Raw genomic sequence first — 12529 nt, forward strand, 5'->3', positions numbered from 1 at the left:
CTGGCACTTGAAGGGGGCACCCGGATTTGAACCAGGGACCTCTCGATCTGCAGTCGAATGCTCTTCCACTGAGCTATGCCCCCTTGGCTTATGATTGTCCTCACTGGTTCTTAAAAAGTAATGTTCTGAGGAAACCAATTTCTCAAAAGTAAGGATGCTTGTTGAAATCCCTACCCATGAAGATTCCCAGTGAGAGAGTGGACGACCAGTTCAGTTCTGCATGAGAAATGTGCTCAAGGGTGACAAGTTGAAGAAGAGCTTTCTTGGAAAGGTAAGCATCTTGTTGAATAGCATGAGTAAAGCTGGCACTTGAAGGGGGCACCCGGATTCATGAACCAGAGACTTCTCGATCTGCAGTCAAATGCTCTTCCACTGAGCTATGCCACCCCTGGCTTATAACTGTGCTCACTGGTTCTTAAAAAGTAATGTTCTGAGGAAACCAATTTCTCAAAAGGTAGGATGCTTGTTGAAATCCCTACCAATGAAGATGGCCAGTGGACGACCAGTTCCTGTTTAGTTCTGCATCAGAAATGTGCTCAAGTGTGACAAGTTGAAGAAGAGCTTTCTTGGAAAGGTAAGCATCTCGTTGAATAGCATGAGTAAAGCTGGCACTTGAAGGGGGCACCCGGATTTGAACCAGGGACCTCTCGATCTGCAGTCGAATGCTCTTCCACTGAGCTATGCCCCCTTAGCTTATGATTGTCCTCACTGGTTCTTAAAAAGTAATGTTCTGAGGAAACCAATTTCTCAAAAGTAAGGATGCTTGTTGAAATCCCTACCAATGAAGATTCCCAGTGAGAGAGTGGACGACCAGTTCAGTTCTGCATGAGAAATGTGCTCAAGGGTGACAATTTGTAGAAGAGCTTTCTTGGAAAGGTAAGCATCTCGTTGAATAGCATGAGTAAAGCTGGCACTTGAAGGGGGCACCCGGATTATGAACCAGACTTCTTGATCTGCAGTCGAATGCTCTTCCACTGAGCTATGCCACCCCTGGCTTATAACTGTGCTCACTGGTTCTTAAAAAGTAATGTTCTGAGGAAACCAATTTCTCAAAAGTAAGGATGCTTGTTGAAATCCCTACCAATGAAGATGGCCAGTGAGAGAGTGAACAACCAGTTCAGTTCTGCATGAGAAATGTGCTCAAGGGTGACAATTTGAAGAAAAGCTTTCTTGGAAAGGTAAGCATCTCGTTGAATAGCATGAGTAAAGCTGGCACTTGAAGGGGGCACCCGGATTTGAACCAGGGACCTCTCGATCTGCAGTCGAATGCTCTTCCACTGAGCTATGCCCCATTGGCTTATGATTGTCCTCACTGGTTCTTAAAAAGTAATGTTCTGAGGAAACCAATTTCTCAAAATGTAGGATGCTTGTTGAAATCCCTACCAATGAAGATGGCCAGTGAGAGAGTGGATGACCAGTTCCTGTTTAGTTCTGCATCAGAAATGTGCTCAAGGGTGACAAGTTGAAGAAGAGCTTTCTTGGAAAGGTAAGCATCTCGTTGAATAGCATGAGTAAAGCTGGCACTTGAAGGGGGCACCCGGATTTGAACCAGGGATCTCTCGATCTGCAGTCGAATGCTCTTCCACTGAGCTATGCCCCCTTGGCTTATGATTGTCCTCACTGGTTCTTAAAAAGTAATGTTCTGAGGAAACCAATTTCTCAAAAGTAAGGATGCTTGTTGAAATCCCTACCCATGAAGATTCCCAGTGAGAGAGTGGACGACCAGTTCAGTTCTGCATGAGAAATGTGCTCAAGGGTGACAATTTGTAGAAGAGCTTTCTTGGAAAGGTAAGCATCTCGTTGAATAGCATGAGTAAAGCTGGCACTTGAAGAGGGCACCCGGATTATGAACCAGGGACTTCTTGATCTGCAGTCGAATGCTCTTCCACTGAGCTATGCCCCCTTGGCTTATGATTGTCCTCACTGGTTCTTAAAAAGTAATGTTCTGAGGAAACCAATTTCTCAAAAGTAAGGATGCTTGTTGAAATCCCTACCCATGAAGATTCCCAGTGAGAGAGTGGACGACCAGTTCAGTTCTGCATGAGAAATGTGCTCAAGGGTGACAAGTTGAAGAAGAGCTTTCTTGGAAAGGTAAGCATCTTGTTGAATAGCATGAGTAAAGCTGGCACTTGAAGGGGGCACCCGGATTCATGAACCAGAGACTTCTCGATCTGCAGTCAAATGCTCTTCCACTGAGCTATGCCACCCCTGGCTTATAACTGTGCTCACTGGTTCTTAAAAAGTAATGTTCTGAGGAAACCAATTTCTCAAAAGTAAGGATGCTTGTTGAAATCCCTACCAATGAAGATGGCCAGTGAGAGAGTGGACAACCAGTTCAGTTCTGCATGAGAAATGTGCTCAAGGGTGACAATTTGAAGAAGAGCTTTCTTGGAAAGGTAAGCATCTCGTTGAATAGCATGAGTAAAGCTGGCACTTGAAGGGGGCACCCGGATTTGAACCAGGGACCTCTCGATCTGCAGTCGAATGCTCTTCCACTGAGCTATGCCCCCTTGGCTTATGATTGTCCTCACTGGTTCTTAAAAAGTAATGTTCTGAGGAAACCAATTTCTCAAAATGTAGGATGCTTGTTGAAATCCCTACCAATGAAGATGGCCAGTGAGAGAGTGGATGACCAGTTCCTGTTTAGTTCTGCATCAGAAATGTGCTCAAGGGTGACAAGTTGAAGAAGAGCTTTCTTGGAAAGGTAAGCATCTCGTTGAATAGCATGAGTAAAGCTGGCACTTGAAGGGGGCACCCGGATCTGAACCAGGGACCTCTCGATCTGCAGTCGAATGCTCTTCCACTGAGCTATGCCCCCTTGGCTTATGATTGTCCTCACTGGTTCTTAAAAAGTAATGTTCTGAGGAAACCAATTTCTCAAAAGTAAGGATGCTTGTTGAAATCCCTACCCATGAAGATTCCCAGTGAGAGAGTGGACGACCAGTTCAGTTCTGCATGAGAAATGTGCTCAAGGGTGACAAGTTGAAGAAGAGCTTTCTTGGAAAGGTAAGCATCTCGTTGAATAGCATGCGTAAAGCTGGCACTTGAAGGGGGCACCCGGATTTGAACCAGGGACCTCTCGATCTGCAGTCGAATGCTCTTCCACTGAGCTATGCCCCCTTGGCTTATGATTGTCCTCACTGGTTCTTAAAAAGTAATGTTCTGAGGAAACCAATTTCTCAAAAGTAAGGATGCTTGTTGAAATCCCTACCCATGAAGATTCCCAGTGAGAGAGTGGACGACCAGTTCAGTTCTGCATGAGAAATGTGCTCAAGGGTGACAAGTTGAAGAAGAGCTTTCTTGGAAAGGTAAGCATCTTGTTGAATAGCATGAGTAAAGCTGGCACTTGAAGGGGGCACCCGGATTCATGAACCAGAGACTTCTCGATCTGCAGTCAAATGCTCTTCCACTGAGCTATGCCACCCCTGGCTTATAACTGTGCTCACTGGTTCTTAAAAAGTAATGTTCTGAGGAAACCAATTTCTCAAAAGGTAGGATGCTTGTTGAAATCCCTACCAATGAAGATGGCCAGTGGACGACCAGTTCCTGTTTAGTTCTGCATCAGAAATGTGCTCAAGTGTGACAAGTTGAAGAAGAGCTTTCTTGGAAAGGTAAGCATCTCGTTGAATAGCATGAGTAAAGCTGGCACTTGAAGGGGGCACCCGGATTTGAACCAGGGACCTCTCGATCTGCAGTCGAATGCTCTTCCACTGAGCTATGCCCCCTTAGCTTATGATTGTCCTCACTGGTTCTTAAAAAGTAATGTTCTGAGGAAACCAATTTCTCAAAAGTAAGGATGCTTGTTGAAATCCCTACCAATGAAGATTCCCAGTGAGAGAGTGGACGACCAGTTCAGTTCTGCATGAGAAATGTGCTCAAGGGTGACAATTTGTAGAAGAGCTTTCTTGGAAAGGTAAGCATCTCGTTGAATAGCATGAGTAAAGCTGGCACTTGAAGGGGGCACCCGGATTATGAACCAGACTTCTTGATCTGCAGTCGAATGCTCTTCCACTGAGCTATGCCACCCCTGGCTTATAACTGTGCTCACTGGTTCTTAAAAAGTAATGTTCTGAGGAAACCAATTTCTCAAAAGTAAGGATGCTTGTTGAAATCCCTACCAATGAAGATGGCCAGTGAGAGAGTGAACAACCAGTTCAGTTCTGCATGAGAAATGTGCTCAAGGGTGACAATTTGAAGAAAAGCTTTCTTGGAAAGGTAAGCATCTCGTTGAATAGCATGAGTAAAGCTGGCACTTGAAGGGGGCACCCGGATTTGAACCAGGGACCTCTCGATCTGCAGTCGAATGCTCTTCCACTGAGCTATGCCCCATTGGCTTATGATTGTCCTCACTGGTTCTTAAAAAGTAATGTTCTGAGGAAACCAATTTCTCAAAATGTAGGATGCTTGTTGAAATCCCTACCAATGAAGATGGCCAGTGAGAGAGTGGATGACCAGTTCCTGTTTAGTTCTGCATCAGAAATGTGCTCAAGGGTGACAAGTTGAAGAAGAGCTTTCTTGGAAAGGTAAGCATCTCGTTGAATAGCATGAGTAAAGCTGGCACTTGAAGGGGGCACCCGGATCTGAACCAGGGACCTCTCGATCTGCAGTCGAATGCTCTTCCACTGAGCTATGCCCCCTTGGCTTATGATTGTCCTCACTGGTTCTTAAAAAGTAATGTTCTGAGGAAACCAATTTCTCAAAAGTAAGGATGCTTGTTGAAATCCCTACCCATGAAGATTCCCAGTGAGAGAGTGGACGACCAGTTCAGTTCTGCATGAGAAATGTGCTCAAGGGTGACAAGTTGAAGAAGAGCTTTCTTGGAAAGGTAAGCATCTCGTTGAATAGCATGCGTAAAGCTGGCACTTGAAGGGGGCACCCGGATTTGAACCAGGGACCTCTCGATCTGCAGTCGAATGCTCTTCCACTGAGCTATGCCCCCTTGGCTTATGATTGTCCTCACTGGTTCTTAAAAAGTAATGTTCTGAGGAAACCAATTTCTCAAAAGTAAGGATGCTTGTTGAAATCCCTACCCATGAAGATTCCCAGTGAGAGAGTGGACGACCAGTTCAGTTCTGCATGAGAAATGTGCTCAAGGGTGACAAGTTGAAGAAGAGCTTTCTTGGAAAGGTAAGCATCTTGTTGAATAGCATGAGTAAAGCTGGCACTTGAAGGGGGCACCCGGATTCATGAACCAGAGACTTCTCGATCTGCAGTCAAATGCTCTTCCACTGAGCTATGCCACCCCTGGCTTATAACTGTGCTCACTGGTTCTTAAAAAGTAATGTTCTGAGGAAACCAATTTCTCAAAAGGTAGGATGCTTGTTGAAATCCCTACCAATGAAGATGGCCAGTGGACGACCAGTTCCTGTTTAGTTCTGCATCAGAAATGTGCTCAAGTGTGACAAGTTGAAGAAGAGCTTTCTTGGAAAGGTAAGCATCTCGTTGAATAGCATGAGTAAAGCTGGCACTTGAAGGGGGCACCCGGATTTGAACCAGGGACCTCTCGATCTGCAGTCGAATGCTCTTCCACTGAGCTATGCCCCCTTAGCTTATGATTGTCCTCACTGGTTCTTAAAAAGTAATGTTCTGAGGAAACCAATTTCTCAAAAGTAAGGATGCTTGTTGAAATCCCTACCAATGAAGATTCCCAGTGAGAGAGTGGACGACCAGTTCAGTTCTGCATGAGAAATGTGCTCAAGGGTGACAATTTGTAGAAGAGCTTTCTTGGAAAGGTAAGCATCTCGTTGAATAGCATGAGTAAAGCTGGCACTTGAAGGGGGCACCCGGATTATGAACCAGACTTCTTGATCTGCAGTCGAATGCTCTTCCACTGAGCTATGCCACCCCTGGCTTATAACTGTGCTCACTGGTTCTTAAAAAGTAATGTTCTGAGGAAACCAATTTCTCAAAAGTAAGGATGCTTGTTGAAATCCCTACCAATGAAGATGGCCAGTGAGAGAGTGAACAACCAGTTCAGTTCTGCATGAGAAATGTGCTCAAGGGTGACAATTTGAAGAAAAGCTTTCTTGGAAAGGTAAGCATCTCGTTGAATAGCATGAGTAAAGCTGGCACTTGAAGGGGGCACCCGGATTTGAACCAGGGACCTCTCGATCTGCAGTCGAATGCTCTTCCACTGAGCTATGCCCCATTGGCTTATGATTGTCCTCACTGGTTCTTAAAAAGTAATGTTCTGAGGAAACCAATTTCTCAAAATGTAGGATGCTTGTTGAAATCCCTACCAATGAAGATGGCCAGTGAGAGAGTGGATGACCAGTTCCTGTTTAGTTCTGCATCAGAAATGTGCTCAAGGGTGACAAGTTGAAGAAGAGCTTTCTTGGAAAGGTAAGCATCTCGTTGAATAGCATGAGTAAAGCTGGCACTTGAAGGGGGCACCCGGATTTGAACCAGGGATCTCTCGATCTGCAGTCGAATGCTCTTCCACTGAGCTATGCCCCCTTGGCTTATGATTGTCCTCACTGGTTCTTAAAAAGTAATGTTCTGAGGAAACCAATTTCTCAAAAGTAAGGATGCTTGTTGAAATCCCTACCCATGAAGATTCCCAGTGAGAGAGTGGACGACCAGTTCAGTTCTGCATGAGAAATGTGCTCAAGGGTGACAATTTGTAGAAGAGCTTTCTTGGAAAGGTAAGCATCTCGTTGAATAGCATGAGTAAAGCTGGCACTTGAAGAGGGCACCCGGATTATGAACCAGGGACTTCTTGATCTGCAGTCGAATGCTCTTCCACTGAGCTATGCCCCCTTGGCTTATAACTGTGCTCACTGGTTCTTAAAAAGTAATGTTCTGAGGAAACCAATTTCTCAAAAGGTAGGATGCTTGTTGAAATCCCTACCAATGAAGATGGCCAGTGGACGACCAGTTCCTGTTTAGTTCTGCATCAGAAATGTGCTCAAGTGTGACAAGTTGAAGAAGAGCTTTCTTGGAAAGGTAAGCATCTCGTTGAATAGCATGAGTAAAGCTGGCACTTGAAGGGGGCACCCGGATTTGAACCAGGGACCTCTCGATCTGCAGTCGAATGCTCTTCCACTGAGCTATGCCCCCTTAGCTTATGATTGTCCTCACTGGTTCTTAAAAAGTAATGTTCTGAGGAAACCAATTTCTCAAAAGTAAGGATGCTTGTTGAAATCCCTACCAATGAAGATTCCCAGTGAGAGAGTGGACGACCAGTTCAGTTCTGCATGAGAAATGTGCTCAAGGGTGACAATTTGTAGAAGAGCTTTCTTGGAAAGGTAAGCATCTCGTTGAATAGCATGAGTAAAGCTGGCACTTGAAGGGGGCACCCGGATTATGAACCAGACTTCTTGATCTGCAGTCGAATGCTCTTCCACTGAGCTATGCCACCCCTGGCTTATAACTGTGCTCACTGGTTCTTAAAAAGTAATGTTCTGAGGAAACCAATTTCTCAAAAGTAAGGATGCTTGTTGAAATCCCTACCAATGAAGATGGCCAGTGAGAGAGTGAACAACCAGTTCAGTTCTGCATGAGAAATGTGCTCAAGGGTGACAATTTGAAGAAAAGCTTTCTTGGAAAGGTAAGCATCTCGTTGAATAGCATGAGTAAAGCTGGCACTTGAAGGGGGCACCCGGATTTGAACCAGGGACCTCTCGATCTGCAGTCGAATGCTCTTCCACTGAGCTATGCCCCATTGGCTTATGATTGTCCTCACTGGTTCTTAAAAAGTAATGTTCTGAGGAAACCAATTTCTCAAAATGTAGGATGCTTGTTGAAATCCCTACCAATGAAGATGGCCAGTGAGAGAGTGGATGACCAGTTCCTGTTTAGTTCTGCATCAGAAATGTGCTCAAGGGTGACAAGTTGAAGAAGAGCTTTCTTGGAAAGGTAAGCATCTCGTTGAATAGCATGAGTAAAGCTGGCACTTGAAGGGGGCACCCGGATTTGAACCAGGGATCTCTCGATCTGCAGTCGAATGCTCTTCCACTGAGCTATGCCCCCTTGGCTTATGATTGTCCTCACTGGTTCTTAAAAAGTAATGTTCTGAGGAAACCAATTTCTCAAAAGGTAGGATGCTTGTTGAAATCCCTACCAATGAAGATGGCCAGTGGACGACCAGTTCCTGTTTAGTTCTGCATCAGAAATGTGCTCAAGTGTGACAAGTTGAAGAAGAGCTTTCTTGGAAAGGTAAGCATCTCGTTGAATAGCATGCGTAAAGCTGGCACTTGAAGGGGGCACCCGGATCTGAACCAGGGACCTCTCAATCTGCAGTCGAATGCTCTTCCACTGAGCTATGCCCCCTTGGCTTATGATTGTCCTCACTGGTTCTTAAAAAGTAATGTTCTGAGGAAACCAATTTCTCAAAAGGTAGGATGCTTGTTGAAATCCCTACCAATGAAGATTGCCAGTGAGAGAGTGGATGACCAGTTCCTGTTTAGTTCTGCATCAGAAATGTGCTCAAGGGTGACAATTTGAAGAAGAGCTTTCTTGGAAAGGTAAGCATCTCGTTGAATAGCATGAGTAAAGCTGGCACTTGAAGGGGGCACCCGGATCTGAACCAGGGACCTCTCGATCTGCAGTCGAATGCTCTTCCACTGAGCTATGCCCCCCCTGGCTTATAACTGTGCTCACTGGTTCTTAAAAAGTAATGTTCTGAGGAAACCAAATTCTCAAAAGTAAGGATGCTTGTTGAAATCCCTACCAATGAAGATTCCCAGTGAGAGAGTGGACAACCAGTTCAGTATGAGAAATGTGCTCAAGGCTAACAAGTTGAAGAAGAGCTTTCTTGGAAAGGTAAGCATCTTGTTGAATAGCATGAGTAAAGCTGGCACTTGAAGGGGGCACCCGGATTCATGAACCAGAGACTTCTCGATCTGCAGTCAAATGCTCTTCCACTGAGCTATGCCACCCCTGGCTTATAACTGTGCTCACTGGTTCTTAAAAAGTAATGTTCTGAGGAAACCAATTTCTCAAAAAGTAGGATGCTTGTTGAAATCCCTACCAATGAATATTGCCAGTGAGAGAGTGGATGATTAGTTCCTGTTTAGTTCTGCATGAGAAATGTGCTCAAGGGTGACAAGTTGAAGAAGAGCTTTCTTGGAAAGGTAAGCATCTCGTTGAATAGCATGAGTAAAGCTGGCACTTGAAGGGGGCACCCGGATTTGAACCAGGGACCTCTCGATCTGCAGTCGAATGCTCTTCCACTGAGCTATGCCCCCTTGGCTTATGATTGTCCTCACTGGTTCTTAAAAAGTAATGTTCTGAGGAAACCAATTTCTCAAAAGTAAGGATGCTTGTTGAAATCCCTACCAATGAAGATTCCCAGTGAGAGAGTGGACGACCAGTTCAGTATGAGAAATGTGCTCAAGGCTAACAAGTTGAAGAAGAGCTTTCTTGGAAAGGTAAGCATCTTGTTGAATAGCATGAGTAAAGCTGGCACTTGAAGGGGGCACCCGGATTCATGAACCAGAGACTTCTCGATCTGCAGTCAAATGCTCTTCCACTGAGCTATGCCACCCCTGGCTTATAACTGTGCTCACTGGTTCTTAAAAAGTAATGTTCTGAGGAAACCAATTTCTCAAAAGTAAGGATGCTTGTTGAAATCCCTACCAATGAAGATTCCCAGTGAGAGAGTGGACGACCAGTTCAGTTCTGCATGAGAAATGTGCTCAAGGGTGACAATTTGTAGAAGAGCTTTCTTGGAAAGGTAAGCATCTCGTTGAATAGCATGAGTAAAGCTGGCACTTGAAGGGGGCACCCGGATTATGAACCAGGGACTTCTTGATCTGCAGTCGAATGCTCTTCCACTGAGCTATGCCCCCTTGGCTTATGATTGTCCTCACTGGTTCTTAAAAAGTAATGTTCTGAGGAAACCAATTTCTCAAAAGGTAGGATGCTTGTTGAAATCCCTACCAATGAAGATTGCCAGTGAGAGAGTGGATGACCAGTTCCTGTTTAGTTCTGCATCAGAAATGTGCTCAAGGGTGACAATTTGAAGAAGAGCTTTCTTGGAAAGGTAAGCATCTCGTTGAATAGCATGAGTAAAGCTGGCACTTGAAGGGGGCACCCGGATCTGAACCAGGGACCTCTCGATCTGCAGTCGAATGCTCTTCCACTGAGCTATGCCCCCTTGGCTTATGATTGTCCTCACTGGTTCTTAAAAAGTAATGTTCTGAGGAAACCAATTTCTCAAAAGTAAGGATGCTTGTTGAAATCCCTACCAATGAAGATTCCCAGTGAGAGAGTGGACGACCAGTTCAGTATGAGAAATGTGCTCAAGGCTAACAAGTTGAAGAAGAGCTTTCTTGGAAAGGTAAGCATCTTGTTGAATAGCATGAGTAAAGCTGGCACTTGAAGGGGGCACCCGGATTCATGAACCAGAGACTTCTCGATCTGCAGTCAAATGCTCTTCCACTGAGCTATGCCACCCCTGGCTTATAACTGTGCTCACTGGTTCTTAAAAAGTAATGTTCTGAGGAAACCAATTTCTCAAAAGTAAGGATGCTTGTTGAAATCCCTACCAATGAAGATTCCCAGTGAGAGAGTGGACGACCAGTTCAGTATGAGAAATGTGCTCAAGGCTAACAAGTTGAAGAAGAGCTTTCTTGGAAAGGTAAGCATCTTGTTGAATAGCATGAGTAAAGCTGGCACTTGAAGGGGGCACCCGGATTCATGAACCAGAGACTTCTCGATCTGCAGTCAAATGCTCTTCCACTGAGCTATGCCACCCCTGGCTTATAACTGTGCTCACTGGTTCTTAAAAAGTAATGTTCTGAGGAAACCAATTTCTCAAAAGTAAGGATGCTTGTTGAAATCCCTACCAATGAAGATTCCCAGTGAGAGAGTGGACGACCAGTTCAGTTCTGCATGAGAAATGTGCTCAAGGGTGACAATTTGTAGAAGAGCTTTCTTGGAAAGGTAAGCATCTCGTTGAATAGCATGAGTAAAGCTGGCACTTGAAGGGGGCACCCGGATTATGAACCAGGGACTTCTTGATCTGCAGTCGAATGCTCTTCCACTGAGCTATGCCCCCTTGGCTTATGATTGTCCTCACTGGTTCTTAAAAAGTAATGTTCTGAGGAAACCAATTTCTCAAAAGGTAGGATGCTTGTTGAAATCCCTACCAATGAAGATTGCCAGTGAGAGAGTGGATGACCAGTTCCTGTTTAGTTCTGCATCAGAAATGTGCTCAAGGGTGACAATTTGAAGAAGAGCTTTCTTGGAAAGGTAAGCATCTCGTTGAATAGCATGAGTAAAGCTGGCACTTGAAGGGGGCACCCGGATCTGAACCAGGGACCTCTCGATCTGCAGTCGAATGCTCTTCCACTGAGCTATGCCCCCTTGGCTTATGATTGTCCTCACTGGTTCTTAAAAAGTAATGTTCTGAGGAAACCAATTTCTCAAAAGTAAGGATGCTTGTTGAAATCCCTACCAATGAAGATTCCCAGTGAGAGAGTGGACGACCAGTTCAGTATGAGAAATGTGCTCAAGGCTAACAAGTTGAAGAAGAGCTTTCTTGGAAAGGTAAGCATCTTGTTGAATAGCATGAGTAAAGCTGGCACTTGAAGGGGGCACCCGGATTCATGAACCAGAGACTTCTCGATCTGCAGTCAAATGCTCTTCCACTGAGCTATGCCACCCCTGGCTTATAACTGTGCTCACTGGTTCTTAAAAAGTAATGTTCTGAGGAAACCAATTTCTCAAAAGTAAGGATGCTTGTTGAAATCCCTACCAATGAAGATTCCCAGTGAGAGAGTGGACGACCAGTTCAGTTCTGCATGAGAAATGTGCTCAAGGGTGACAATTTGTAGAAGAGCTTTCTTGGAAAGGTAAGCATCTCGTTGAATAGCATGAGTAAAGCTGGCACTTGAAGGGGGCACCCGGATTATGAACCAGGGACTTCTTGATCTGCAGTCGAATGCTCTTCCACTGAGCTATGCCCCCTTGGCTTATGATTGTCCTCACTGGTTCTTAAAAAGTAATGTTCTGAGGAAACCAATTTCTCAAAAGGTAGGATGCTTGTTGAAATCCCTACCAATGAAGATTGCCAGTGAGAGAGTGGATGACCAGTTCCTGTTTAGTTCTGCATCAGAAATGTGCTCAAGGGTGACAATTTGAAGAAGAGCTTTCTTGGAAAGGTAAGCATCTCGTTGAATAGCATGAGTAAAGCTGGCACTTGAAGGGGGCACCCGGATCTGAACCAGGGACCTCTCGATCTGCAGTCGAATGCTCTTCCACTGAGCTATGCCCCCTTGGCTTATGATTGTCCTCACTGGTTCTTAAAAAGTAATGTTCTGAGGAAACCAATTTCTCAAAAGTAAGGATGCTTGTTGAAATCCCTACCCATGAAGATTCCCAGTGAGAGAGTGGACGACCAGTTCAGTTCTGCATGAGAAATGTGCTCAAGGGTGACAAGTTGAAGAAGAGCTTTCTTGGAAAGGTAAGCATCTCGTTGAATAGCATGCGTAAAGCTGGCACTTGAAGGGGGCACCCGGATTTGAACCAGGGACCTCTCGATCTGCAGTCGAATGCTCTTCCACTGAGCTATGCCCCCTTGGCT

At 45.0% G+C, this 12529-nt stretch overlaps 10 non-coding genes across 10 annotated transcripts; all 10 read right to left on the bottom strand.

The window, feature by feature from the left end:
- Positions 1-11: 11 nt before the first annotated feature.
- On the bottom strand, positions 12-83 carry TRNAC-GCA (transfer RNA cysteine (anticodon GCA)). The gene has a single exon. It is a non-coding gene; the product is annotated as a tRNA-Cys (tRNA).
- Positions 84-616: 533 nt separating this feature from the next.
- Positions 617-688, bottom strand: TRNAC-GCA (transfer RNA cysteine (anticodon GCA)). The gene has a single exon. It is a non-coding gene; the product is annotated as a tRNA-Cys (tRNA).
- A 1750-nt stretch (positions 689-2438) lies between these two features.
- Positions 2439-2510, bottom strand: TRNAC-GCA (transfer RNA cysteine (anticodon GCA)). Its single transcript has one exon. It is a non-coding gene; the product is annotated as a tRNA-Cys (tRNA).
- Positions 2511-3048: 538 nt separating this feature from the next.
- On the bottom strand, positions 3049-3120 carry TRNAC-GCA (transfer RNA cysteine (anticodon GCA)). The gene has a single exon. It is a non-coding gene; the product is annotated as a tRNA-Cys (tRNA).
- A 533-nt stretch (positions 3121-3653) lies between these two features.
- On the bottom strand, positions 3654-3725 carry TRNAC-GCA (transfer RNA cysteine (anticodon GCA)). The gene has a single exon. It is a non-coding gene; the product is annotated as a tRNA-Cys (tRNA).
- A 1142-nt stretch (positions 3726-4867) lies between these two features.
- On the bottom strand, positions 4868-4939 carry TRNAC-GCA (transfer RNA cysteine (anticodon GCA)). Its single transcript has one exon. It is a non-coding gene; the product is annotated as a tRNA-Cys (tRNA).
- Positions 4940-5472: 533 nt separating this feature from the next.
- On the bottom strand, positions 5473-5544 carry TRNAC-GCA (transfer RNA cysteine (anticodon GCA)). Its single transcript has one exon. It is a non-coding gene; the product is annotated as a tRNA-Cys (tRNA).
- A 1443-nt stretch (positions 5545-6987) lies between these two features.
- TRNAC-GCA (transfer RNA cysteine (anticodon GCA)) lies at positions 6988-7059 on the bottom strand. The gene has a single exon. It is a non-coding gene; the product is annotated as a tRNA-Cys (tRNA).
- Positions 7060-9116: 2057 nt separating this feature from the next.
- Positions 9117-9188, bottom strand: TRNAC-GCA (transfer RNA cysteine (anticodon GCA)). The gene has a single exon. It is a non-coding gene; the product is annotated as a tRNA-Cys (tRNA).
- A 3263-nt stretch (positions 9189-12451) lies between these two features.
- Positions 12452-12523, bottom strand: TRNAC-GCA (transfer RNA cysteine (anticodon GCA)). Its single transcript has one exon. It is a non-coding gene; the product is annotated as a tRNA-Cys (tRNA).
- Between the last annotated feature and the right edge of the window lie 6 nt (positions 12524-12529).

The sequence above is a fragment of the Eleutherodactylus coqui genome, chromosome 9 (assembly GCF_035609145.1).
Source record: "Eleutherodactylus coqui strain aEleCoq1 chromosome 9, aEleCoq1.hap1, whole genome shotgun sequence".
Lineage (NCBI taxonomy): Eukaryota > Metazoa > Chordata > Amphibia > Anura > Eleutherodactylidae > Eleutherodactylus > Eleutherodactylus coqui.